At 45.3% G+C, this 27,838-nt stretch overlaps 1 protein-coding gene across 4 annotated transcripts in view; it reads left to right on the top strand.

Annotated features, from left to right (window-relative positions):
- The window catches only part of ZZZ3 (zinc finger ZZ-type containing 3), a 1,369,419-nt gene that overhangs the window by 1,088,236 nt on the left and 253,345 nt on the right, over positions 1-27,838 (top strand). The gene's annotated exons all lie outside the window — the stretch shown is intronic.

The raw sequence follows: 27,838 nt of genomic DNA, 5'->3' as shown, positions 1-27,838 counted from the left end.
TATATATATATATATATGTATGTATGTATGTATAAAACCCCACCATAACCTTAACTAATTAGAAAAATTGCCATTAGTTTTTATAGTGTCAACACTCATAATAAAAATATGTTGTTGTTGTTGTGTCTTTCGGCTTTTCCCGGTTAGGGGTCGCCACAGCGGAACTCCGATCCGCTAATGACTGACAGTAGATTTTTACGTACTGGCTTGCCGGGCCTAACGCACAACCTTCAACGAAGGAACGCCCATTCACGCATGTCACCACACAGAAGATGCTCTAACTGAGAATCGAACGGGCAACGTCTAACTGTGAGGCGACAACGCTACCGCAGCACTACACACGTGTGAAACAGTGCATCATGTAACACAACTTCCTATGCTTCTTTTATAATACATATATATTCATATATATAAACAAAAATCTGTTAAGTCCTAAATATCTAATAAAACTATGATATAGTAACCCTAACATAATCTAACATAAAATTAGAAATAAAACTCTGATTTGAGTTTTAAAAAAGCTAACAATATGACTTCATTGAAACCTGGGGGGTTCACCGCATTGACCCTCAGTTGCCACAGCAATTCTTTATACTCTAAAAATGTGTCACTGGGTCCCCCTCTATCATCCAAAACTACATGTTCTAGTACATGAAATTTAAAATTATGTTCAGGAAACTGAATGAGGTGTTTTGCCAAAGCATTTTTATTGTTACCTCTCCCTGTATCATAAGTGTGCTGGTAGATGCATGTCCTGAAAGCATTTTTAGTTTTCCCCACATAATATCTTTCACAAACCTGGCACAGGGCTAAATAGACCACATTTTTGGTACCACAATTGCTCTTGTTCCAAGATCGCACTACCCATAGGCAGGTATTTCAACATTATTTCCCTCTAATATAAACCTACATTGAGAGCAATGGCCACATTTTGTGGTATATCTACCCTGTGGCATACTTTTTTCACTCTTCTTACTTTCTAACATATTTTTTATTGAATACTTTTTTTATATACCACTTTGGGTTTTTCTCCTATTTTACTCACCACTTGTTCATCATTCTTCAGTAAAAAAAACAATTTTTATACAATATATCTCTTAGCTCAGAGAACTGGGGAGTATAAGTCAAAATCCATGCCCTCCCAAAGGAACACTGATTATCCCTTGTGGTACTACTTCTAATAGTACTGATGTTTTCTGGTTCGGGTTGTGGGTCCATGCCCACTCCTAAACCCAAAAGTGGACAAAAATGTCCTCTTTCCCTTTTCTCAGCGACTTCTTGTAGGATTGGTTCTAAAAATTCGTGTAGATAACCTCTTTTACTCAGCATATTACATAACACATCTCTTTCATGATAAAACATGTCAATCTCACTTATCATCCTAGCAAGTCTAACCCCCCTGTCCCTTGACAGAGACTTTTTCTGGTGTATGGGGTGACAGCTTTCAAAGTGTAATAATGTGTTCGAGTAAGTGGGTTTCCAGTAAATAGTTGAAGTAAATTTCTTCATCTGCCTATTTTTATCAATCCGAATATCCATATAGTTAATATACTCACTATTAGTTTCCATAGTAAATTGTAAGAAACTGGTACTGATATTCAAATAGCTGAAAAATTCTTGCAACCGATCCTGGCCCCCTCCTCACAAAATAAGGATGTCATCTAGGTATCTGCCGTAAAATTGACATAACTTGTATTGTTCTGTAACAAAAACTTTTGTAACCTCCCATTGCGTAAGCACTATATTAGCAAACATGAGGGCACAAACTGCCGCCATGGCAACACCAGAGGTTTGTCTGAAAAGTTAACCTTCAAACAGAATGAAATTGTTTTCTAGGACCAACTCCATTAAGGTCCTAAATGTAAGTATTCGGTCATGTGAATATTGGGGATTCTTACACAAAAAATCATAGAATAATTCCACACCCTCTGAATGTGGAATAACATTAAACAAATATTTCACGTCAATTGTTACCCATATACTATCTTCACTATACAAATCCTGCTTAATTTTTCTAAGACCGTCCCATGAGTCAGTAATAATATGGGAGAATTTAATCAAACATTTTTTAGATGATAATCCAAAAATGTGGCTATTGTTAAGATGTGACATGCTTTTACATCAACAATTGGTCTTAAGGGGGGGTTGGTGGTGTCTTTGTGGATCTTTGGGATCCCAAAAATCGTAGGGATCCTTGGATTAGTTTGAGTAATAAATTCATACTCATTTTTTTGTATCTGGTCATTCATCAGTAGTTCATACAAGGTGGTGTCAGTTTTCCTATAAGCTATGTTTAGCTCATTAATTGACACTTGTTCATAACCATCACCATGTAAGTGACAAAACATACTGTCCACATATCTTTGCTGGTCCATCACCACCAACCCTCTCCCTTTATCTGGCTTCATAACCCGAATAGACTTGTCATTGCATATACTTAATAACAAATTACTGTCTGCTACAGTTAAATTACTAGTCTCTATAGTATGTTTGTTCTTCTTACATATATTTCTTATGTCATTAGTACAAATCATGTCAAACAGCTGTAGGGAGGGGTGTAGGGGTAGGTTGTAGACACTATTTTTTTTACATTGTATATTATACTGTTCAATACAGTTGTTATCCAAAATTAAATTTAAATTAAGTTTTCTGACATAAGTCATAAAATCCACTAGTGTTTTTTCTACATTGGCCTTTTTTGTTGGTACGGAATTAAGGCCTCTCTGAAATAAATTTGCCCATTCCTCGGTCACTCGGGCACTACTTAAATTAAAGATTGGTTAAGGACTATCTCACAGTTGCCTGAATTAATATCAGAAATAACACTAATACCTAGATGACATCCTTATTTTGTGGGGAGGGGGCCAGGATCAGTTACAAGAATTTTTCAGCTATTTGAATATCAGTACCAGTTTCTTACAATTTACTATGGAAACTAATAGTGAGTATATTAACTATATGGATATTCGGATTGATAAAAATAGGCAGATGAAGAAATTTACTTCAACTATTTACTGGAAACCCACTTACTCGAACACATTATTACACTTTGAAAGCTGTCACCCCATACACCAGAAAAAGTGTCTTGTCAAGGGACGGGGGGGGGGGGGGGGGTTAGACTTGCTAGGATGATAAGTGAGATTGACATCTTTTATCATGAAAGAGATGTGTTATGTAATATGCAGAGTAAAAGAGGGTATCCACACGAATTTTTAGAACCAATCCTACAAGAAGTCGCTGAGAAAAGGGAAAGAGGACATTTTTGTCCACTTTTGGGTTTAGGAGTGGGCATGGACCCACAACCCGAACCAGAAAACATCAATACTATTAGAAGTGGTACCACAAGGGATAATCAGTGTTTCTTTGGGAGGGCATGGATTTTGACTTGTACTCCCCAGTTCTCTGAGCTAAGAGATATATTGTATAAAAATTGTTTTTTTACTGAAGAATGATGAACAAGTGGTGAGTAAAATAGGAGAAAAACCCAAAGTGGTATATAAAAAAAGTATTCGTATAAAAAATATGTTAGAAAGTAAGAAAAGTGAAAAAAGTATGCCACAGGGTGGATATACCACAAAATGTGGTCATTGCTCTCAATGTAGGTTTATATTAGAGAGAAATAATGTTGAAATACCTGCCTACGGGTAGTGCGATCTTGGAACAAGTGCGATTGTGGTACCAAAAATGTGGTCTCTCTAGCCCTGTGCCAGGTTTGTGAAAGATATGTGGGGAAAACTAAAAATGCTTTCAGGACACGCATCTACCAGCACACTTATGATTTAGGGAGAGGTAACAATAAAAATGCTTTGGCAAAACACCTCATTCAGTTTCCTGAACATAATTTTAAATTTCATGTACTAGAACATGTAGTTTTGGATGATAGAGGGGGACCCAGTGACGCCTTTTTAGAGTATAAAGAATTGCTGTGGCAGTTGAGGGTCAATGCGGTGAACCCGCCCAGGTTTAAATTAAAACTCAAATCAGAGTTTTATTTTTAATTTTGTTAGATATTTTAGGGTTACTATGTCATAGTTTTATTATATATTTAGGACATAATAGATTTTTTTATATATATGATTATATATGTATTACAATAGAAGCATAGGAAGTTGTGTTACATGATATACTGTTTCACATGTGTATATTTTTATTATGAGTGTTGACACTTTAAAAACTAATGGCAAGCAACTTTTCTTATTAATTAAGGATAGGGTGGTGTCATATATATATATATATATATATATATATATATATCTATATGTATATATATATATATATATATATATGTGTGTGTGTCTTTATTCTGAAGAAGTCGTAGTTCACAAAGCGCTAAATAAATTGTTGATTCCAGCTCGTGGTGGTCCTGTGCCTTTGTGAATTTTTGGTTCTTGGAATTTGGCAGTTTATATTTAAATTTTTATATATCTTTTCATTACTATATAACACTAGATATTACTACTTAGTAAATAGTTGTTTTCTGTGTTCTACCCCTTTCCTCAATAAAATCTTTCTTTGCCTTTGGCCCTTTAGCCTTAGGACCTTTTCTTATAGTTATTAGTTAGTGTTCCCTTTTGGGATTCTTGTTGTTAGATTGCTTAATCCTTGATATAGTTATCAGTATTGTGTGAGTTAGTGAAAATGTCCGTCACGGATGCCCATGTGCAGTGTGTTTACTGTTTGGGTGAGGTGCACCTGCAAGAGTCATGCAGTATATGTCACTCCTTTTCCACCAGAGTGCTTGCAGAAAGTAAGAGGAAGTTAATTGATAGGGGTATTATCAAACACCCTTTTTCAGAGGTATTGTCTGACCAGGATGGGGCCAGCAAATTATCAAAATCTTCCTCTGAATCTTGGACAAAAAAAGGAAAAAGGTCAGAAAGTGTGGTGACTTCAGCTCCACTGCCTTCGGAGCCGACTGTCTGTTCTTTTCGGAACCGGGACACTGCTCTGGAACCGACTGCTGAAAAACCTCCATCGATACTGCTCTAGTCGGCCCCATCTGTTCACTCTTCCAGGTCTTCTGTCAGCCTTTCCGATCTGGATATGGACTGGCTGGTTCAGAAACTTTTAAAGGCACCAGGCCTAGCTAAATTGCTGTCGGCTCAGACCCTACTGTGGGAGCCGAAGACCACTACTCTTGAATTGTCTGCTCCTCCTCCGAGCCATACCAGACCTTTGGAGTCAGAAGAGGCCGACCTGATGATTGTGGTTCGCTTGGAGTGGACACCTGCTCCAGTGTTGTTGGCTCCATCTGCTGGGACATTCTCGGCGCCGACCGGGGATTCTAGGAGCCGACACTCTCCAGTCTGGTCCGGGGAGGATAGGTGCCAACTCTTCCTCTCGGGGCCTCTGCTCAGGTGAGCTCGGCTCCTACCTCAGGCTTGGAGGCCATGGCTTCAGTGCGGGAGGAGATCGCGGCTCCTTTGGACCCGTCGACTCCTCATCGGAGCCGAGGTGCATTCGAAGCCATGAGGCGAGTGTTGTCTCCTAAGACTTTCTCATCTCAAGGTCTAGCCTCCTCTTCCCCTAAAGTGCCTATGTCTGTTTCCTCCGGTCATTCCAAGTGTAGAGACCCTGACTCTCAGGTAGCCGCACAGGGTGCTCCCTGCTCTTTTGAGACCTCTCCAGAAGTTCCCCCTGAAGATGTTCCCAGGAAGAGATTATGCAAGAGGAGCCATTTGGACTCCTCACAGGAGTCTCACATCGGACACCGACTTGGATGAATCAAAAGGGTCCCCTAGATCACCCTCTGAGGACATCTCCTTTGCAGAGATTCTTGAAATTCTTAGGCAGAGGGGGGTGATTGGCAGCCCAAGAGCCGTACTGAGGACGAGTCGGTTCTCCTGAAGGCATTTGGGTCTCAACCTTCCACCTCTTGTGTATCTCCACCTTACGATGAGCTTATGGATCTGGTCTCTCGTAGGGCGTGGGAGTCACCAGAATCTATGGAACCTGTTCCTAGGAGGCCTAATAAATTTATTTCTGCCCCCGTGGATAAGTCCTTTTTGTCCAAGGGCGTTCCTGTTGATGCCATGGTGGTGGCGGCAGCCACCAAAAAGGAAATGTCTGAGACTTCCTCGTCTATCCATTCTCCTAACAGAGAATCTAGGATCATGCATAGATATGGGAAACGCATGTTCAGTTCAGCGACTGTCTCACTCAGATCAGTGAACTACTTGACATATTTTACCAGCTTGCAAAGAGATCTCCTTAAGGCGTTGGGGGATATTCTTCAGGGTGCTGTAGCTACGAGTGTATCCGACAAGATTGCCACTCAGCTTTCTACCCTCAATTCGATAGTCAACTCGTCTATGCGTCTCGTATCTTACGCAGCTGATCGTTCGAGTAGAGCTGCGGGTACAGGAATTGCTCTTCATAGGCATGCCTGGAATGCGACTCTGTTCCTTTGCGGAACCCTTCAAGTCTTCCTTTACGAATACCCCATTTGACGGCTCATCTTTGTTTAGGCCAAAGGTGAAGGAGACTTTCACCAGGTGTGAGCAAGAGGGAAAGACTCTGTCTGCCATTGGAGTCTGGTTTTCCACCCCCACTCGACCCCTTCCTAAAGGTCAGTGGGGAGGAAAGATGTGATTCCGGAAAGCTCAAGGAGCCTTTCAGGACACACGTGGAGAGCTCCCCTCCAGAGGCAGAGGAGGGGGTTCAATGGGAGATGCCGCCCTCAATGCAGAGGAGGTCCCCACAACACCAGGGTGACAGAGATCACTTCTCTGGTCGGTCCTTCAGTGCTCCTGAAGGGAGGCCTGGCTGTCCTACTCTGGAGGCAGTCGGGGGTCGCTTGTCATTGTTCCCAGAAGCCTGGCTAAATGTAACAAACTGCATTTGGGTACAAAGTTTCCTCTCCAGAGGGTATTTCATACCGTTCTCCACCCAGTCCCTTCCCGTCAAAAGAATCCCGGACATTCCACCCAGTCACATGAGACAAGCAGCAATAGAGGTACGCCGATTGCTAGAGAGAGTCATCCAGCCATTCCCGGCAGACCAAACAGGATTCGGAAATTACCCAAGATTCTTTTTGGTTCCAAAGAAAACGGGTGACTCGAGACCCATTTTGGATCTCAGCAGACTCGACCAATTTGTGAGAAAAGAGAAGTTCTGAATGGTCACGCTACAGTCCATACTCCCTTTCTAGGGAAGGACAATTGGATGTGTTTGATCGATCTTAAGGATGCGTACTACCACATAAAGATGGGCCAGGCCATCCAGAGATCACCGGCATTTCCGGCTGGGAGCCAATCATTATCAATTCCGAGCTCTGCCCTTTGGTCTCACTACAGCCCCCAGAGTGTTCACCAAGTGCATGGCAGTAATCACGGCTCATCTGAGGCGTCTAGGATTCCAGGTGTTTCTGTATTTGGATGATTGGCTCCTTACCTCCACCACCAGGTATCAACTTCAATCGAGAAAGGCTACTCTGACACACTACGATCGGCTAGGCATTACAGTCAACTTCGAAAAGTATGCCTTGTTGCCATCACAGCATATCAGTTTTATAGGGACATAATTAGAATAGTTAACCACCACTCTTCGTCTTCCGTCAAAAAGGATTTGTATTCTTCGCCAACACTTCTTATCCCTGACATCAAAGAACAGAGCACCAGATACAGAGGTATTGAAAGTTCTAGGATTGATGGCAGCAGCAATTTTAGCACTCCCGTTAGCAAGGATGCATATGAGAATCCTTCAATGGCTTCTATTCACGCAATGGTCTTATCAAGAACTTCCAGTGAGTCATGTGATCCTGATAACGAATTCCTGCAAGAAGTATCTTCAGTGGTGGTTGACATCTCTTTATGTCACAATAGGATGTCCCTTCATGCTCCCCCCTCCAGTTGCCACTGTGACCACAGACGCTTCCCTGATTGGGGGGGGGGGGGGCTTCTTCAGGGAAAGACTGCCCAAGGCACATGGACAGATCAAGAATCACATCTGCATATCAATGTTCTGGAGATGAGAGCAGTACTTCTAGCATTGAAATACTTCCAGGACTCTCTTCCTCTAGGGACAATTGCAGTACAGACAGACAACATGTCAGTGGTCTGGTACCTGAACAAGCAAGGTGGGGACCAAGTCTTATCCCCTTTGCCAAGAAGTCCTCAGAGTATGGCAGTGGGCAGTGTCATCCCAGTGCTTTCTGTTAGCAACGCACATCCCGGGCAAATCCAACGTCATAGCGGACAGACTGAGCAGGGCAATCTTATTGCCCCACGAATGGTCCCTGAAACAAGAGATTGCGGACAGGATCTTCCGCAAATGGGCAAGCCTTCCTGCGACCTGTTTGCCAGTCATATCAACAACAAATGCAGAAACTATTTTGCCCCGATTCCCACGCCAGGTCACTCCCCGAGGGATGCTCTTGTCCACGATTGGCCCCCGGGTCTCCTCTATGCTTTTCCACCAATCCCCCTGATACCGAAATTCTTATAGAAAGCAAAGTCGCTGGGATGGACGATCATCCTTATAGCCCCTCATTGGCCTCGGCAGATTTGGTTTCCGTTTCTTTACCATCACATTCTGGAAGAGCCGTGGATTCTGGACCCAGTTCCGGACTTGTTGACAGATCCATCAGGGGATCTTCATCCATCCTTGCAGACACTGAAGATAACCGCTTGGCTGCTCCAATTCTCCCCGCATAGCCAGGCTTTAAAATCTTTCCCATGACACTAGTCAAATTTTGTTGGCTTCCCATGTACCTTCCACTAGAAAATTGTATCGTAGTAAGTGGAAAAGATTTTCCATTTGGGCTTCTTCCCGCAACATTGACCCGTACCAAGCGCCATTGTCTTCTAATTTCCAATTCTTGACAGCAGTCTTCAACAAAGGAGCAGCTGCTGCTACAACAGTGCGAGTACAATTAGCTGCTATATCCAATTTCCATCTAGGAATCGATGGTTTGAATATTATGGCTGACCAATTGTCTAAGGCTTTTCTAAAAGGTTCTTTTCACATGAGGCCTCCAATGAAGACAACTTACTCTTCCTGGAATTTGAATTTTGTTATCTTGCATCATTCTTCCTCCTTTTGAGCCTGCATCATCTTGTGAACTAAAATTCTATCATGGAAAACTGTCTTCCTAGTAGCCATCACTTCAGCCCGCAGAGTGTCAGAGCTCCAAGCCCTATCCATCAAGCCCCCTTATATGGTGTTCCGTGCTGATAGAGTATCTCTTAGGACAAATACATCCTTTTTGTCTAAAGTATGTTCTGAGATCAACATTAATCAATTCATTGAGTTCCCCATTTTCTTCCCTAATCACACCAACAAATTGGAATATATGTTGCACAAACTCGGTGTTCATAGACAACTTAGATTTTATTTAGACAGAACAAACGACATTAGGAAATCAGATCAGCTTTTTGTGTCTTTTTCTCAGGCCAGGAAAGATGAACCACTTGCCAAAACAACCCTGTCTAAGTGGCTGTCGGATTGTATCACTTACACATATTCTTGTCTAGTAAGGTGAAGGCTCATTCAACCAGAGCAGTTTCTACCTCTTCAGCCTTTCAAACCAAATTTCCTTTGGACAACATCTGTGCAGCAGCCACATGGTTTAAACCTCACACTTTTATAACTCATTACAAAGTGGATAAGGCATCCAGGGACAGGGCTTCATTTGGTTCTACAGTTCTGAAGAGTGTACTTCGTGCGCCACCCAAGATTAGGGTGCTAGGGACGCTACCCATCAGTGAAGAATGAACAGCGAGATTGAACAACTTCACATAAAGAAGTTATGTACTCACCATAACATTCCATGTGAGTTGTTCCATCTCACCTTCATTCTCACGTCCCTACCTCCTTCCCCCTCCTGGCTGGCAGTTGATCTGTAGGCTGTCTTCATCCTGGTTTTTCAATGTGTCCTCGTTCCTAGGCAGAATAATTATTGTACTTCTATATGGTACGCAGTAAACAAGATCTGAGGTAATTCCAACAGTGCATTGTGGGATAAGGGGTTGGGTCTCGAGCTACTGGAGAACTTTGAGCTCACTAGTCGGCCGTGTCGGAGCAGAGGAGTGGCTCCGAACCCATCAGTGAAGAATGAAGGCAAGATGGAACAACTCACATGGAACGTTATGGTGAGTACATAACTTCTTTTTTCCTATGTCTAGCTTGATAAAGAGCAGAATAGTAGATTAATCTAGTAGAAATGAAACCAGTACTTCATACACAGTTTTTCCCCTCAGCCTTGCCTGCTGCTCATTGGATTTGCTGCTGCAAGTCTTTAGCATGACCATCAACAGTTTCCCTGCACATGCATAGTAGACTCGAGGTATGGTTGAAGTACATGTTTTACAAGGGACTGCTGCTCACTTGTGGGAATGATGCAAGCCCAAAGGTATTCCTGCTCCCTTGTAAACAAAGTCTGCCTGTTTGGTCTCAACCAGAGAAAGTATGGGAATGTGCCCCATCCCAGCTTTGGAAAGGTGCGAAAGTAATTACTCATTCTTGTGTTCTTCCATGATCAACACCACTCCCATGCCAACTACAGTACAAATTCTCATTCAGACAGCACAGCACTGATAAAGCTTTACTGTGTGTGTGTGTGTGTGTCTTTTGGCTTTTCCCGGTTAGGGGTCGCCACAGCGGAACTCCGGTCCGCTAATGATTGGTAGTTGATTTTTACATGCTGAGTTACCAGCCCTGACGCACAACCTTCAACGAAGGTTCGCCCATTCACGCATGTCTTCACACAGAAGACGTTCTAGCTAATAATCGAACCGGACAGAGTTTTACTGTGAGGCGACAACACTACCGCAGCACCACCACCGCGGGTCTGTTTCTCATTATTGTTTGCTGGCAGGGAGACATGGTTATTAACTTTATTAATGTTGTAGCTTATCAGTGGGAGTGGTAAGCACTAGGTAGCCTATCTACCACAAGACGAGTGGTTTCTGGCCAATAAATTGTAGTTTATTGGCCGTTTGGGCAGTTTTTCCATCTCTCTCAACTTTCTGGTTTACAAGCCTGCGTTTGCGCTTGTTTCCCACCTTTCCTGTAACTACTCTAGTCCAGATACAGATTTGCTGTGTCCAGGACTGTTTGTAAGCTTCTGAGCCCCCAAGCCTTTCTGTGTTTGAGGGAAGCCTTCTAGCTTGTCAGTGAGAGTGGTAAGCACTAGGTAGCCTGTCTACCACAAGAGTGGTTTATTTTCTTATTTGAACTGTTTTTTGAATTCTTACTTTGATTGTTTTTACGTGTTTTTTTTTTCATCTGTTTGTTTGTAAAGGGCTACACACAAGTGCAATAGCCTTTTCCTGCTTTAAAAGTTTTTTTTTTTTACTTGTATCTGCCCTAACTTTTGAAAAATAAATCCTATCTTTGTACTCATTTCCCGCCTTTCTAGAGCTAGTAGAGTCCAGTTTTCAGATTTTGCTGAATTCTGGGCTGTTTGTAAGTTTCTGTGTTGCCCAGGCCTTTCTGAGATAGAGGGAAGCTTCTCTGTTCATCTGTGAGAGTGGTGAGCTTTGAAGCATCTTATCTGTCGCCTGGCGAAGTGGTTTCAGCTCAGAATCTGTAGTTTTATTGGCCATTTTGGGCTATTTCTATTCCTTTCATTTTTGTTTAAAAACCCGTGTTTGTGTGGTTTTGCGCACCAAGCAGCGGCATTTAACTGTGGTTAAACTATTACCGGTGCCAGAAAGTCTGCTCTTCAGATTTTTCCTTAGATCTAGCCAGTCTTCTAGTTTTAGTGCTCAAAACTGATCTGAAGTAGTTTACTTCATTTGGTCTTCAACTTGTGGGTTATGGATCCGAATCAGATCCGAGCCGGCAACTTTTACTATCCTCTGCTCCGAGCTCCAAACTCCTCCCCTTACCCATAACACACCTCCACTGCCTTCCATCCCCAGATCTCGTTTGCCTCGAATAGCTTATGCATTGTGATCCCTTGAGCTCCAATTTTTTCAAGTGGGTAAAAACCTTTTGAATATCTTTTTTAAAAATCATTAGGTAGTGTTGGTATAGGTTCCCCTTTCTTCTCCTCTCGCTTGATGCTTCGAGTTATTGTGTTTTAGGGTAGTTAGAGTAGTTTGTATTGTTCTGTGGAATTTTGCTCCCCTCCCCCTCAGTATTTTTTGTGTATGAGTGGGTGTGTGTGTCAGAAACGACTTTGTTCTTTCTTTATTTTTTTTTTTTCTTCTGATACTATGGCTGACAAGCCTATTTTCAAACGTTGCACTGAGTGTGGCCATAAATTATCCTGTGCGGATGGCCACACTCTGTGTTATCTGTTTGGGCATGGCCCATCTGAGTGTTGACTGCACAATTTGTGCTAGCTTCAACCCCTGTGCCATTAAGGATAGGAAGGCCAAGTTGGCCCTCAAAGGCCGTCTTCCTCCTTCAGAGACTGTTTCCTCATCTCCCGCTTCAGTTATAGTGGCTGCTGTGGCCGCCTGTCCTTCCTCTCTTCCCCTGGCTTTGCTTCTCCTCCTTCCCAGGCTGGGGCTCAACCTCCTGTACAAAAGCCTGTGGGAGCAGTGCGGAAAAGGGGCAGAGAGAGTGAGAGACAGTCTTAAGTCAAGGGAAAAGCGAAAAAAGTCTCCGGACCTCCCTTCACCTGTGAGATCGTTACTGATCCGTGACTCCTCTCGGCTCCGATCTCCAAGGTTCTCCCCAGAGCTGGAGGAGACACATTCAGTTTCTAGGACCTCGGTGCCCCGACCTGCCAGGTTGGAGTCCGTGGCCTCGTCGAGGTCTTTGTCTGAGATTGATATGGATAAAATGATGAGGAGGTTTATCTGTACTCAGATCCAGATGGGGGTCTTGCCAGCCCCTCTCCCTCAGGAGAGGGGAGCTTGCTTCCTTTGTTCCAGCTGATATCTCCTTCTCCAATCTGACCTTTAGGTTCAGAGCATTGGGATCCGAGGCTGGCTTTGGTCAGTGCCGACGTTCCTCGACGCCAACAGCTGCCTGAAGCATGTTTGATCCGACCAGCTCGGATCCGAGCCGTGCTCGGAGCTGGAGCTTGGGTGTTGAGTCCAAGGGAGCGGAACCTTTTTCATCGGCTCCGCCTTTGTCGGGCCAAGTTCCCTCCCTCGGAGCTCCGGCCACTTCGGGTCCGGCTCCGATTCTTTCATCTGACCCGGGGAGACAGGCTTCCTTATCGGTTTCTCCGGAGGTTTGCTGTCCTTCGGCATTCAACATAGTAGAAAGGGTTCTCGCCACTAGATCGAGACCCCTGACTACCCCCTCGGACTCCACCCAGACCCCTTTGGCTCTGTCAACGGTCCCCATCGTTTTACCAGAGGAACAGCCTGTGCTCGAGGAGCCCCAGACATTTCCCATTGAGGAACAAGTGGCTTGCGAATTTCCACTGGAGAGGTACCTCGCAAACACATGTGCAAGAGGAGGCACTTGGACTCCCCTGAGTCCCTCACCGAGGACACTGACTTAGATGATGGAGAAGGTTCCCCTAGGTCACCTCCTTAGGATGTCTCCTTTGGAGACATCATGGAAATCCTACGCCAATGGGAAGGTTGGTCTGCCCCCAAACCTTCTGAAGAGTCCGTGTTCCTGGAGGCTTTCGGCACGGACCCATCTACTTCCTGGGTGTCCCCTCCCACTGATCCTTCGGTGGATCTGGTCACCTCGCATGCATGGAAGGAACCGGACACCATGGAACCAATTCCAAAAAGACCCAACAAAATTTTAAGCCCCCCATAGACAGACCAGCATGAAACAAGGGCTCCCCTGTAGACACTATGGTGGTAGCAGCATCCACAAAGAAGGAACTTCCTCAGGAGAGTTCTTCGGTTCATCCTCCTGACCGAGAGTTGTGGATGATGTACCGCCTAGGGAAGTGGGTTTACGTTTCAGCTACCTTTTTGATTAGGGCGCTGAACTACCTGGCTCATGTCATCAGACTCCAACGCAACCTGGTAAAGGAGCTGGAGGAGTCTCCCCCCAAGTCCATGTCGCAGGAGGACAAGGCTTAGTTCTCCACGAGGATGGCCATTTTGAAAGCAGTATCCAACATGTCCATGCGACTCCTTTCACATGCTACAGAAGGAGCGGCTAGGGTGGCTGGGTCCGGTGTGTCTATGCGGCACAACGCCCGGCTCAGGTTGTCAATTTTCGGAACCCTTCAAGGTGCCTTTTGCCATTGCCCCTTATGATGGCTCTACTCTCTTTGGTAAGACCGTCAGAGAGACATTAGTCTAGAGTGAGAAGGACGGGAAGACACTGTCTGCCATCGGGATCCGCTTCTTGAACCCTCAAAGGTTCTTTTCCCGAAACCAGAGAGGGCAAAAGAAGATGTGGTTCCGGAAGTCACAGTAATCCCAGGACACTCGGGGCTCTTCTTCCTCCAGAGGCAGAGGGGGACAGAATGGATGCCGACCCAGAGGCAGAGGGGGTCCAAGGAATTTTGGTTTTCAAGAACCTTTCCTGGACAGATCTGGGCAGTAACCCTGAGGGGTTGCCCGACTGCTCTACTCTGGAGGCAGTCTGGGGACAATTGTCCTTGCACCTAGTGGTATGGGAGTCCATTACAACAGACCACTGGGTGCTTCAGATCATATCCAGAGGATACTCTATCACCTTTGTGGGTTCCCCCAAATCTGCCAGACACCTCCCAGACGTACCACCCATTCAGTGGAAGGAAGCAGCACAGGAAATTTCCAAGCTGCTGGAAAAACGAGCCATCGAAACCGTCCCCCCAGATCAGTCAGGATAGGGCTTCTACTCAAGGTTCTTTTTAGTGCCGAAGAAAACGGAGGACTTGAGGCCCATTATGGACCTCTCAAAGTTGCCAAAGAGAAGTTCCGGATGGTCACATTACAGTCCATCATGCCATACCTGCAAGAGAGTGACTGGATGTGCTAGTTAGACCTCCCGGATGCTTACTATCCCATAAAAATGCACAGAAGCTCCAGTAGGTTCCTCCACTTTCGGCTAGGAGTCAATCATTACCAATTTCGAGCCCTACCCTTTGGTCTCACCACAGCCCCCAGGGTTTTTACCAAAGTGATGGCGGTGGTAGCGGCTCACCTGAGGCTTCAGGGGATTCGGGTCTCTCCTTTCCTGGACGATTGGCTCCTCACTGCTCCCACCAGACGTCTACTCTCCCAAACCAGGGATTATTTCCTGACTCTTGCCCTGCATTTGGGGATCACAATCAACGCATCCAAAAGTCTCCTAGATCCTGTACAGGTGATGGACTACATTGGTGACAGGATAGGTGCTCTTCAGTGCAAAGTCTTCCTGACCTCGGAGAGAGTTCAAAGCCTGAGGATTCAGATGTTCATCGTGTTTCACTGTTGCAGTCATGACTGTAGGGTTCTCCCCTGCTGGCAGGCAGTCCTCGGTCGGCCAGAATCCCAAAGTCTGGGTCCGGCGTCGGCTGTTCAGCCATGCTCCCTGATGTCAGAGCGCCAGGAGTACAAAGCTGACAGCCGACGCCATGTTCTCCAGTCTTTCTTGCCGTGCGGTGATAGCAGTTCGCAAGTGCCGGTCGGCTGACTCCTGACAATTTTTTATATATGTACTTCAGTCCGAAGACTTTCTTCTCCTACTCAAAGCTAAGTACCCCATTGGGGAAACTTTTTCTTGCTCCACTCCGATGTCAGAAAAAGTTAATAATTGTATTTCATGTGGGAAGCAAATACCTCATAAGGATTTCCATTCTTACTGTATTCCTTGCTTAGGCCCTTACCACGACGTAGCTAGTTGTCTGTTTTGTGCCAGATTCAATCAACGTACGGTTAAATGAAGGTACGATTTTGCATTTCATTACTTCGGTAGGCGTTTTAATTACAAAATGTCATCGGATACTGTTCCGGCTACCGGAGTTCACAAATGACGCAAGGATAAAGACAGGCCTCCGAGGTCCAAATCAGACGATGTTGTACAAGCAGAGCCAGCTTCAGGTTAGGCCGTCGTCAGTGAGGTGCTTTTGCAGCCCCTGTCGTCGGCCATTTCGGAACTGATAGCCGAAACGGACTCCCACGAGGAGCCAACTAGGCCTTTGAATATTTCAGTTGCAGGACCTTCGGACAATCCTCCTTCGGATGGGTCCGGAGCCGCTGTGCAGGTACCGGCTTCCCGAAGGGGTTTGCAGGCCTACTCAGCTTCTAATAAAGGCAAAGACAAAGGCAAAGACTCCTTCCAAATCAAAGACTGCAGCCCAGGCCTCTTCTGATCTGGCACCCAAGTCTCAGAAACAGTTACTTAAGATGGCGGAGGACTTGCTTACTATGATTAGGGGTTCACATCCCCCTCCAGATAAAAGGCCAAGGCAGGAAGTGTATTATGACTCCTCTGACCAGATTTCTGTTTCTTCAGTTTCTTCTTCTGACCAGGAATATTCTTTCCCTCCTTATGAGGATTCTGATGCTGAGGAATCCATTCCTTCAGCTTCTCCCCCTGAGGATTTCTCTTTTGGGAAACTTTGCATGAAATGAGGGAACATTTTCACTGGGAAGGACAGGAGTACTCGGAATCTAAGAAAAGACTTAAGGGATTTTCTTCTTCTTCCCCAACATAGACCCCTGGCTATTCCTCCTGTTTTGGATATTGTGGATGATGCTTTTTCGGAGGCTAACTTAACTCCTGACTTTTTTCCTCCAGCTCCTGTTAAGCCAGACAGATGATATAGGGTTCCTGATTCCCACCAGTTTTTATACAAGAACCCTGCTGCTGATCCTGAAACCATTTCTCAGGGCCCTAAGGGGGTTAAGGCTGCTTCTGCTAAGAACCCCATTCCCACTGAGAAGGATTCCAGATCTTTAGAAAGATGGGGCAAAAAAGTGTACACTTCAGCTACCTTATCTATTAGGGCTTTAAACTGTCAGTTTCATATGCTGAAATACCAGCAATTCCTTATGTCTGTTTTGAAACAAAAGCTAACTTCCATTTCCGCCTGTGCAGATAAGGAATTACATGACTTAATGCATGCCACTGAACAAGTTGGGAAGCATGGCTTACACTGTGGATTTGATGCCTTGGAGGCTTCTTGTAGGGCCGCTGCCTCTGGTACAGTCATTAGAAGGCATGCTTGGTTAAAGGAACAAAACTTGCCAGATCAAGTAAAAGCTAAGTTATTGGATGCTGCTGTTCAGCATAATGTTTTGTTCATAGGTTCAAAGGTTCATACTAGGCTATCTGCCCTGGGGCAATTATAAGCCTAGCCCGATTCTGTATGGCTTACGCCACCCCTTGATTTGAGTATACTGTGCCCCTTTTTAAGGTTTAGTTTACTGTGCCTCTGTCTAATAGTGACACGGGAGTAATCCCTGGGACAAACCTACGATCCCCCATCCACCTATCGAGATTCTTCTTGAAGAGATTCAGTGAGGTGCTCTGCCTCACATGAACTGGAATTCTATTCCAGAGCGAAGGGAGCCTCTGGGTTATGAACCTGTCCCTCCAGCAAGTTCTATTTATTTCTGTGCTGAGGTTCAAGTCCCTCAAGCGTGTGGCTCTAAGGGATTTAGATTTACTGAGGTGGAGCATGTCCATTAATTCTGGATTTGACATAGCTTTTGTATGTCAGGCATAGATCGCCTCGAAGTAGGCGGTATGAAACTGAGTAGAGCTGGAGTTTTTTTAACCGAGCAGCATATGGCATCTGTTTGAGACCCTTGATCCTCTTGGTGAGATACTTTTGGGGTCTTTCTAATTGCTGCAGGTGTCGGGTAAGGTACATCCCAAAAGGGGCATTGTATTCTATGATGGGCCTGATGAGGGATGAATAAAGGGGCACAATTACCTCTCTTGATCTAGATGTGAAACCCTTCGTGATGAGGTGGGCTATGTAGAAGGTCTTTCTAACCACTTTGGCAATGTGGTTTTCAAAGGATAGATTGCGATCAACTTGGGTCCCCAGGTCCCTAATAACTTTCTCTGTACTTAATGGGTTTCCGCCTATGTGGTAATTTGTGGGCACATTGTTTTTGCCAAAGGGTATGACTATACATTTTTTGGCATTTAGCTTTAAACCATGGCGCTGGCACCAGTTATCTGTCTCTGTGAGACCTTTTTGAAGGATGTTTGTGTCAGCTGGAGAGTTGATTATAGCGCCCAGTTTGCAGTCGTCTGCGAATTTGGTGAGCCATAGTCCTCCCACGTTTGCCTGTACCTCGGAAAAGTATATACCGAACAAGAGTGGTCCCAGGACAGAACCCTGTGGGGCGCCACTTGTGACCAGTTTCGAGTCGGACATGGCTCCAGCAACTCTCACTCTGTAGGTTCTGTCTTTGAGCCAGTTTGTGACCCATCTTGTGACATAGGGGTTTATATTTAAGCTGGATAGCTCATCTATGATGCCCGAGTGGGGTATTGTGTCAAATGCCTTTGCAAGGTCCAGATAGGCTGTGTGGACTACCTTCCCTTCATCTATGGCTTTGGTGACTGTTTCGAAGAAGTCAACCAGGTTCAAATGGCAGGATCTGCCCTTGACAAAGCTGAACTGGGTAGGATCTAGTGTCTGTAGGTCCCCAATGTCTTTGTTTATGAGCTCCATGATGATCCTCTCCATAGCCTTGCAGACTAAGCTAGTCAGGCTTATGGGGCGATAGTTTCCAGGGCCCGTAGAGGCTCCACCTTTGTGGAGTGGGACCACTGTTGCTGTACGCCATTCTGTGGGCACATATCCTGTAGTGAGGCTGAGATTGTATAGCTGTTTTATTTGAGGGATTAGTTCCTCTTGGAGTTCATGTAGGACGCAACCTGGGACGCCATCTGGTCCCATGGAAGCAGTGTTTTTTGCTTTGGAGGGGGCAGCCTTCACCTGAGCATCAGAGATGTTTGGGAGGCAGCCCTCTGCCGGGATAGATACTTGCTCTTTTGGGGGGGAGGGGGTGGAGAAGTTTGCACTGAACCGGTCTGCCAGGATATTGGCGATGTCTGTGGGTTCAGTGTATTTTTGTCGTTTAGAATCAACTCAGAACAAGTCTGGGAGTTGCATCCCAGGTTTCTAACATAATTGAAAAAAGCCTTATGATTGTCTTTGGTGTCCTGTGCAATTTTTCTCTCGAAGCTGGCCTTGGAGGATTTTATGAGGGATCGTAATTTTTGCTAGTACTGATCAGAGATGCCTTCCCTATTAGGGATTTTGCTCTATCATGTAGTAGCTTCCTCCTTCTGTTGTACAGTTTATTTATGGCAGGGGTCCACCAGACTGGAAGCCTGCCTTTGGATGATTGGGTCTTGGTTTTGTTTGGGATAGCATGATCCATGCATTCCTGGAGATGTCCGTAGAATGCGTTTATATAGGATTCTGCCGTTTGGGCCGTAGTTTCCACTGGCCCTGGGGCCTTGAAGGATTCCACTTTGGTTTTGAGAAGTGAGAAGTTCGCTTTTGAGAAGTTTTTCACTGTGGTTTTCTGGGCTGGGGGTGGGGTCGGGATGTGGACATCCAGTGAAATTAATTTATGGTCTGATCTTACCAATGAGGGATATACTTCTGGTGTGGAGCATAGAGTCCCCATGTTGGTAATGATCAGGTCTAGTATGTTGTCCCCTCTTGTGGGAGTGGTAACTAGTTGTTCCATAGCATTTGAGTTTATAATTTCCAGGAACCTTTGGGCTAAGGTGCTGGGGCTTGAGTAGTGCTCCCAGTCAGTGTTTGGGTAGTTGAAGTCGCCCAATATAATGGTGTTCGGAGAGATCTAAGGCTGAAGAGGTGATAAAGAAGATGGAGGACAAGGCAAAATCCATGCAAACGGTTAAGATTTTCTTACAAGTACAGCCACCCAGATTTAGTAGGAATTAGCCTACAAAAAATTGGTCCTTTCCCAATTCTGACAGGCCTCAGAGGGGTAGATACAGACGCTCCCAAGGAAGGCCTCAAACGCAAGCCTCTTGTAGACCAAGACAGTGGACTGCTTCCATCCCTAGGGGAGGAGAGGACAGGCCGCAAGCTCAATGACTCCCTCTGTTGGGTTGCAGGAACTTCTTGCCTGGAAGCCCCTCTCGGAGGAAAACTTTCTCTTTTTCACCTAAATTGGACTCGTATAAATCAAGACAAGTGGGTTCTGGATGTGATTTCAAGAGGTTACAAATTCCATTTTCATACCCTGCCAAGACCAAGCGGATGGCCAGATCTACCAAAACATCAATGGTTAGAGGCCTTAAATCAGGTGGAAGCCCTCTTGACTATGAAAGCCATAGAACTGGTTCCACTTTCAGAAATGGGACAAGGTTTTTACTCAAGGCTCTTTCTAGTCCCCAGAAAGCAAAATTCATGGAGACCCATTCTGGATCTGTCAGTCTTAAACACTTTTCTCGAAATACCAAAATTCAAAATGCTTACTCTACAGCAGCTACTCCCAATGCTGACCAAAAATGCATGGATGGTAACTTTGGATTTAAAGGAGGCTTATTTACGCATTCCCATCAGGCAGGAGTGCAGAAAATACCTTGGGTTCAAGGCCAGATCGAAGCATTATCAATTCTCTCCGCTGCCCTTTGGATTTGGATTATCTACTGCGCCCAGGGTCTTCACCAAGTGCCTGGCTCCAGTAGTAGCTTATTGCAGACTCAAGGGAATTCAAATTTACCCTTATCTGGACGATTGTCTTATTCAGGCAGACAGCAAGGATGTCTTACTCCAGCATCTAGAATTTATTCAGAAACTTCTCAAGTTCCTGGGATTCACTGTAAACATAAAAAAGTCAAATTTGACACCCTCGCAACAGATAACTTTTCTGGGTGCTTTTCTAAACACTACAACCCAGATGGCCTTTCTGACATACGAAAAACAATTACAGCTGGCTTCAACTTTCAAAACCTTGGCAACATTAACTCTATCTGCAAGGAAATTTCTGCAGGCTTTGGGTTACATGGCCTCCTGCATCATTCTCGTACCATATGCAAGACTACATATGAGGAAAATACAGTACCACCTAAAAAGTGTATGGTCTCAGCATTGCCACAGTTTAGACATACAGATGACCGTCCTGCCTTGTCTTCAAAAGGAATTCCTTTGGTGGTCCAAGGCATGTACTCTAAACAAAGGGAAACCCTTCAGTCTGCTTCCAGCCAGTCAGATACTAACCACGGACGCCTCAGATTATGCATGGGGAGCCCATTTGCAGGGCAACTGTCTGCAGGGCCTTTGGACAAAGGATCAGAAGCACCTGCATATCAATTTAAAGGAAATGCTAGCTGTTCAGAACGCTCTATTGGCCTTCAGGAATCTTCTACAACCAGGACATCTACTGATACGGACAGACAACACCACAGTTATGTGGTACATAAACAAGCAAGGGGGATCACATTCCTATCCCCTTTGCAGACTAGCCATGAATCTATGGAACACAGCTCTAGCTTGCAAATTGGAACTTCAAGCTCAGTTTCTACCAGGGAAGCAAAACTTCCTGGCAGACAGTCTGAGCAGAAACCTGTCGAATCCACACGAATGGATGCTGGACACCGAAATATTCAAGATGATTACAGCAGTCTGGGGATGTCCTCACATAGACCTCTTTGCATCCCACCTCAATTATCAACTACAGATTTTTTGCACCAGGACATTCCACGAACTAGCTTGGAAAGTGGATGCACTATCATTCAGTTGGAGAAACCTCTCGGGGTATGCCTTCCCGCATCTACCTCTTCCACGGGTCAGCCTGGCGGCCTGGTTAATTCAGGGTCTATGATTCATTCTCTCCTACCCAAACAGGTTATGGATGTCATTTTAGAAGCCAGACGGCCTAGCACTAGAAAATCTTATGCAGGAAAATGGAAAAGATTTTGCTCCTGGATGCAGGCTCAGGATTCGAATCCTCTTATTCCTGACATTCCTTTGATTTTACTTTACCTGACAGACCTCTTACATAAGGGTCTCTCTTTTTCTTCCATAAAGATACATGCCTCTGCTATTTCTGCTCATTATAATACAGACCCTCCAATCTTTTCCCGCCAGCTCATGAGACAGTTTCTCAGAGGAGCTAAGAACCTAAGGCCCCCTAGATCTCCACCCATTCTTGCCTGGGATCTCAACTATGTTCTGGAAAAACTCGCCTTACCTCCTTTTGAGCCTGCTGCCACATCTGACATCGTTTTTATCTTGGAAGACAGCCATCCTGTTAGCTCTGACCTCTGCCAGGAGAGTTTTGGAGTTGCAAGCTCTCATGGCTGTGGAACCTTATATTATTTTTCATCAAGACAGGGTGTCTTTAAGGACTAATCCTACGTTCATGCCTAAGGTGGTTTCCAAAGTGGCTTTAAATCAAACTATTCACTTGCCAACTTTTTTCCCCAGTCCTCAAAATAAGGGGGAAAGGATCTTGCATTCCTTGGATGTACACAGACAACTACATTTTTACCTGGACAGAACCAAGGACTTCAGGAAATCAGAGCAATTGTTTGTTTCTTATGCTTCAAGTTCCCAAGGTAAAGCCATTTCAAAACAGACCATTTCTAAATGTATTGCTCATGGAATTAGATTTTGTTATTCACACCATGGAAAACAAATCCCAGGGAGTATAAGGACTCACTCTACCAGAGCTGCTGCTACTTCAGCTGCCTTCCTCAGGGGAGTTCCTACCAAAGACATTTTGGAAGCTGCAACTTGGAGTTCAGTGCATACTTTTTCCAAGCACTACAATCTACCTCTCTACTCTAAGTCTAGGGCAGGCTTTGCTTCTGCAGTCTTGCAGGGCCTTTTAGCCGCCCCCTCTTCTTTATGACCACCTCCCTTTTATTCTGCTTTGGGATTCAACCCTACAGTCATGACTGCAACAGTGAAACACGATGAACATAGTACAGTTGTGTACACTTACCATAAATGTAGATGTTCGAGTGTCTTCACTGTTGCAGTCTGGGTTTCCCTCCCTCCTGTCCCCTCTTATTTTTTCTTTTGTGTGGTTCCCTTCTTCACCCTTCTTTTGAGGTGTATTTGCAAGGGGTATGGGATCTTACTCATTTTGGAGCACCTGACATCTGGGGCAAGAAAAACTGGAGAACATGACGTCGGCTGTCAGCTTTGTACTCCTGGCGCTCTGACGTCAGGGAGCATGGCTGAACAGCCGACGTCGGACCCAGACTTTGGGATTCTGGCCGACCGAGGACTGCCTGCCAGCAGGGGAGAACCCTACAGTCATGACTGCAACAGTGAAGACACTCTAACATCTACATTTATGGTAAGTGTACACAACTGTACTGTCTCCCTGATCTACCACTCTCATCTCCCAACTGCGGGATCGGTGTTGAGGGCCTTAGGCTCGATGGCGGCGACCATAACTCTTCTCCCGTGTGCCCGGATACACATGAGAATTCTACAGTGGACTCTAGCTGTACAATGGTCCCTGTTGGACCTGCCGTTGGCATATCCAATTCAACTCAGTCGAGTCTGTCTGTCGTCCCTCATATGGTGGATGTGCTCTCTGGACATTTTGGAGGGACGACCCTTTGTTCCAGCCCCAGCCTTAGCCACATTGACCATGGATGCCTCCCAACGTGGGGGGGGGGGGGTCATTGTTTGGGCAGGACAATCCAAGGTCTGTGGTCCCACATAGAGACCGGCTTGCACATAAATGTCCTAGAGATGAGGGCGGTCTTGCTAGTGTTGCAGGCCCTTCATAGGTTGGTACAAGGCTATCGGCCCTAGGGGGGGCCTATACAAGCCTAGCCATAACAATTCTGTGGCTATTTCTTCCCACACTGATTACTTCCCTGGATCCCTGTCTAGCAGGGTGACTGACATGATCCCCGTGGTGAATTTCCTTTCTCCCATCCAATCGTCAAGGTTCCTTTTACAGAGGACCAAAGAGGCTTTCTGCTTGACATGTATGGGGCAGTCTATTCCAGAGTCTGGGGAGTCTCTGGGTCAGGAACCTATCCCTCCAGCATGTTTTGTTTATTGTGATAAGATTTAGATCCCTGGAGCATGTGGCTCTGAGAGATTGGGATTTCTTTAAGTGTAACATGTCCAAAAGCTCTGGGTTTGACATGGCCTTGTCTGTTAAGCAGAGATCGCCTCTGAGTAGAAGATATGCAACAGAGTATAGCTGGTGTTTTTTAAGGTGGTCAGCATAGGGCATCTGCTTTAGGCCTGTAGTTCTTTTAGTGAGGTATTTCTGCAGCCTTTCCAGTTGTTGCAGATGTCTTGAGAGGTACATACCAAATGGGGCATTGTATTCTATAATGGATCTAATGAGAGATGAATACAGTGAGACAATGACCTCCTTTTTTCTGGATGAAAAGCCCTTAGTGATGGTGTGCTACATAGAAGGATTTCCTGACTTTTGTGGCGATGTGGTTATAGAAGGTGAGACCACTGTCCACCTGTGTCCCCAAGTCTCTTATCACACTTTCGGTGTTTAATGTACTGCCACCTATGTGGTAATTCACTGGTACTTGTTTTTCCCAAAGGGGATAACTATACATTTCTTGGCATAGAGCTTGAGCTCATGGCTCTGGCACCAAGCATCTGTTTCTGTAAGGCCCTTTTGTAGAATATCCACATAATTTGGGGATTCAATAATGACTCCCAGTTTGCAGTCATCTGCGAACTTTGTTAGCCAGAGTGTTTGGCCTGTACTTCAGAGACGTAGATGCCAAATAAGAGTCGTCCCAGGACTGAACCCTGAGGTACTCCACTTGTCTGGAGCTGGATTTGAGCAAGGTGATCCGCTGTGGCGACCCCTAACTGGGAAAAGCCGAAAGAAAAGAAGAAGAAGACAGTTTGGGTTCTGTCAGTAAGCCATTTGGCAACCCATCAAGTGATGAGTGATGCCTTTCTTCCTCTGGGAATGATTGCTATTCAGTCAGACAACATGTCAGTGGTCTGGTATATCAACAAACAGGGAGGGACCAGATCTTACCCCCTTTGTCGCAAGGCCATGAGTGTGTGGGAATTGGTGATTTCCACTAGTTGCTTTCTCATCGCAACGCACATTCTGTGACGGTCCAACATCCTAATGGACAGGCTAAGTCGGACCATTCTGATGCCTTACGAGTGGTCTCCGAATCTCTTAGTAATGGAACAGATCTTCAGCGAGTGGGATCAACCTTGCTGCAACCTCTCTGCATCTCCTTCCAACGCGAAGTGCAGTGAGTTTTTTGCTCTGTACCCCCTGCTGCGGGAGTCCCCCAGAGATTCTGTAGTTCATGCTTGGCCTCCCAGTCTCCTGTATGCTTACCCGCCAGTATCTGTTGTTCTGAGGTTTCTACAGAAAGCTCGTCGACTGGGGGAGCAAAGTGATCCTCATTGACCCATTCTGGCCTCGCCGGGTATGGTTGCCCTTCCTTTGGTCTCACCTTCTGACTCCGCCTTGAATCCTAGATCCCATTCAGGATCTAATTTCATACCCTTTGGGGGGGGGTGCCTCATCCGAATCGGAACAGTTTGAAACTCGCAGCTTGGCTGCTCCAGTTTCCGTGATTGCTAGGACTCCTGGACTATCCTTCTCAGTTAGATCTATTTTGGTGGCTGCTCATAAGTCTTCGACCAAGAAGGTTTATTGCAGCAAGTGGAAGCGTTTTTCCTTTTGGGCCTCTCAAAGGAGTTTAGACCCTTTTATGGTCCCTATTTCTAGAATTCTTGATTTTCTAGCAGATACCTTTCAACACGGAGCTAGTTCATCTACTGTAAAGGTTCAGTTGGCTGCCATTTCCCATTTTCGTGTGGGCGAGAATTCTGCCTCTTTAGCGTGTTCCAGACTGTGTAAACCCTTTATTAAAGGCACCTTTTTGTTACGATCCCCGGTCAAAGATCCTGTTCCCCCATGGGACCTTACCATGGTTCTTCAAGCTTTGGTCACTCCGCCTTTCGAGCCTGACGCAACTGTAGATCTGAAATATTCATCTCGGAAAACAGCCTTTCTGGTGGCTATTACCACTGCCAAAAGGGTTTCAGAATTACGGGACTTCTCCAGCAAAGTTCCTTACATGATTTTTCACAAAGATTGGGTTTCCCTTTGAACCAATCCGTCCTTTCATCCTAAGGTGGCATCACCAGTCAGTATCAATCAGACCATTAATTTGCCTGTGTTTTTTCCTAATTTTACTAACAAGATGGAATACAAACTCCACCTGTTGAATGTTCATAGACGGTTACGAATCTATTTACACAGGACAAAAAATTTCCGTAAATCTGATCAACTGTTTGTATCCTTCTATAATCCCTTTTTGGGGAACCTATCTCCAAGGTCACTATCGCCAGATCATGCATACTTCAGGTCTATAAGGACAGAGGCATGTCTCCTGCAGGTCAGGTAAAAGCTTATTCCACTAGGTCCATGGCTACGTCTGCAGGTTTTTGGTCTAGTGTGTCTTTGAATGATATTTGTTCTGCAGCTACTTGATCCTCATCTCATACATTTATTTCTCATTACAAATTGAATTTGACCTCCAGAAGGAGCGCATCCTTTGGTTCCGCGGTGCTCTGGAATATCCTTCCATGAGGGCCTTCCAGGGGTTTTAGTAGTTGGGGACTCTGTCCCACAGGTTGAAGACTAAATGAAGTAAACTACGTCAGATAAAGAAGTTATGTACTCACCATAACGTTCCATCTGAGTAGTTGTACTTCATTTGTCTTCAACTGTCCCTCCCTCCTTCCCCTGGACCTTGGCATATGATCAGCCTACTGTAGGCTGCAGTATAGGTCACAAGTAATTTTTTCAGGTCGGGTTATCAGTATAAGGTTCAGCAAACTCGATCTGGGTGTGGAAGGCAGTGGAGGTGTGTTATGGGTAAGGGGAGGAGTTTGGAGCTCGGAGCAGATGCTAGTAAAAGTTGCCGGCTCGGATCTAATTCGGATACATAAACCATAGGTTGAAGACAAATGAAGTACAACTACTCAGATGGAATGTTATGGTGAGTACATAGCTTCTTTTTTCTGTTCTCTTGAACTAGCCAGTCTTCTAGTTTTAGCATGCAAAACTGTTTCTGTTCCCTTAAAACTAGCCAGTCTTCTAGTTTTAGCACTCATAACTGCTCTACACTTGTCCAACTCTCGCTGCAAGCACTAAATAATCTAAAATTACTGCAGCACTCAACTTTCTTCACTAATCAAGAGGAAATCCACTCACCGTACTGAAATTAATAAGCACTAACCAGGCATGTCCAAGGGTCAGCTCCTGGTGTTTTCTCCTGTCCACCTGATAAATCTGGCCATCTTGGGGCAATGTAGCAATTGCCTCATGTACACCCTCTCCTCCTACCATCTAACACTACACCCTGTGAGAGATGCACTTATAATACCCAAACTGGAAGCCAAGCTCTCTCAATCCAAGACCGGACTAGACAGTCGAGGAGAAGGTTAACACGACACTGAACTCAACACATAGACATCAAAAGCTGCACCTCCCAAACCCACACATAGTAATACAAAATGCACACCTACATTCGCGGAGGTTCTCAATAAAAATCTGCCCAAACAGAGACCTCCAAAGCTGAAATGCAAGCAACCACCACCCCCCAACACTACCCGAACGACACATAGCCCACAAAATCAGTGTGCCACTCAACCTCAGCCCATAAGGCAGAACAACGTACCCAGCACACTAGTCAGGCACACTGACGTCCCCTCACCAGGCTGAACAAGGAGAAAGTCACTGTCAGCTGCCTGTCAGGTGCCAGGATCCGCCATATAACACATGCACTCAGGTCACTCCACAACAAATATAAGTATGACCCCATCATTGTCCATGTTGGAGTGAATGACCTGAGACGTACCTCCCTGGACTACATAGGTTGGTACTAGGCTATCAGCCCTAGGGCCTATACAAGCCTAGCCATGACAATTTTGGTTATTTCTTCCCACAATATTTACTTCCCTGGACCCCTGTGTAGCAGGGGACTTACGTGATCCCTGGGGTGAATTTCCTATCTCCCATCCAATCATCAAGGTTCCTTTTGAAGAGTGCCAAAGAGGTGC

Source organism: Protopterus annectens, chromosome 10.part0, assembly GCF_019279795.1.
Source record: "Protopterus annectens isolate FY-2018-M chromosome 10.part0, PAN1.0, whole genome shotgun sequence".
Taxonomy (NCBI): Eukaryota; Metazoa; Chordata; order Ceratodontiformes; family Protopteridae; genus Protopterus; species Protopterus annectens.
This window is presented reverse-complemented; position numbering and strand designations above follow the sequence as displayed.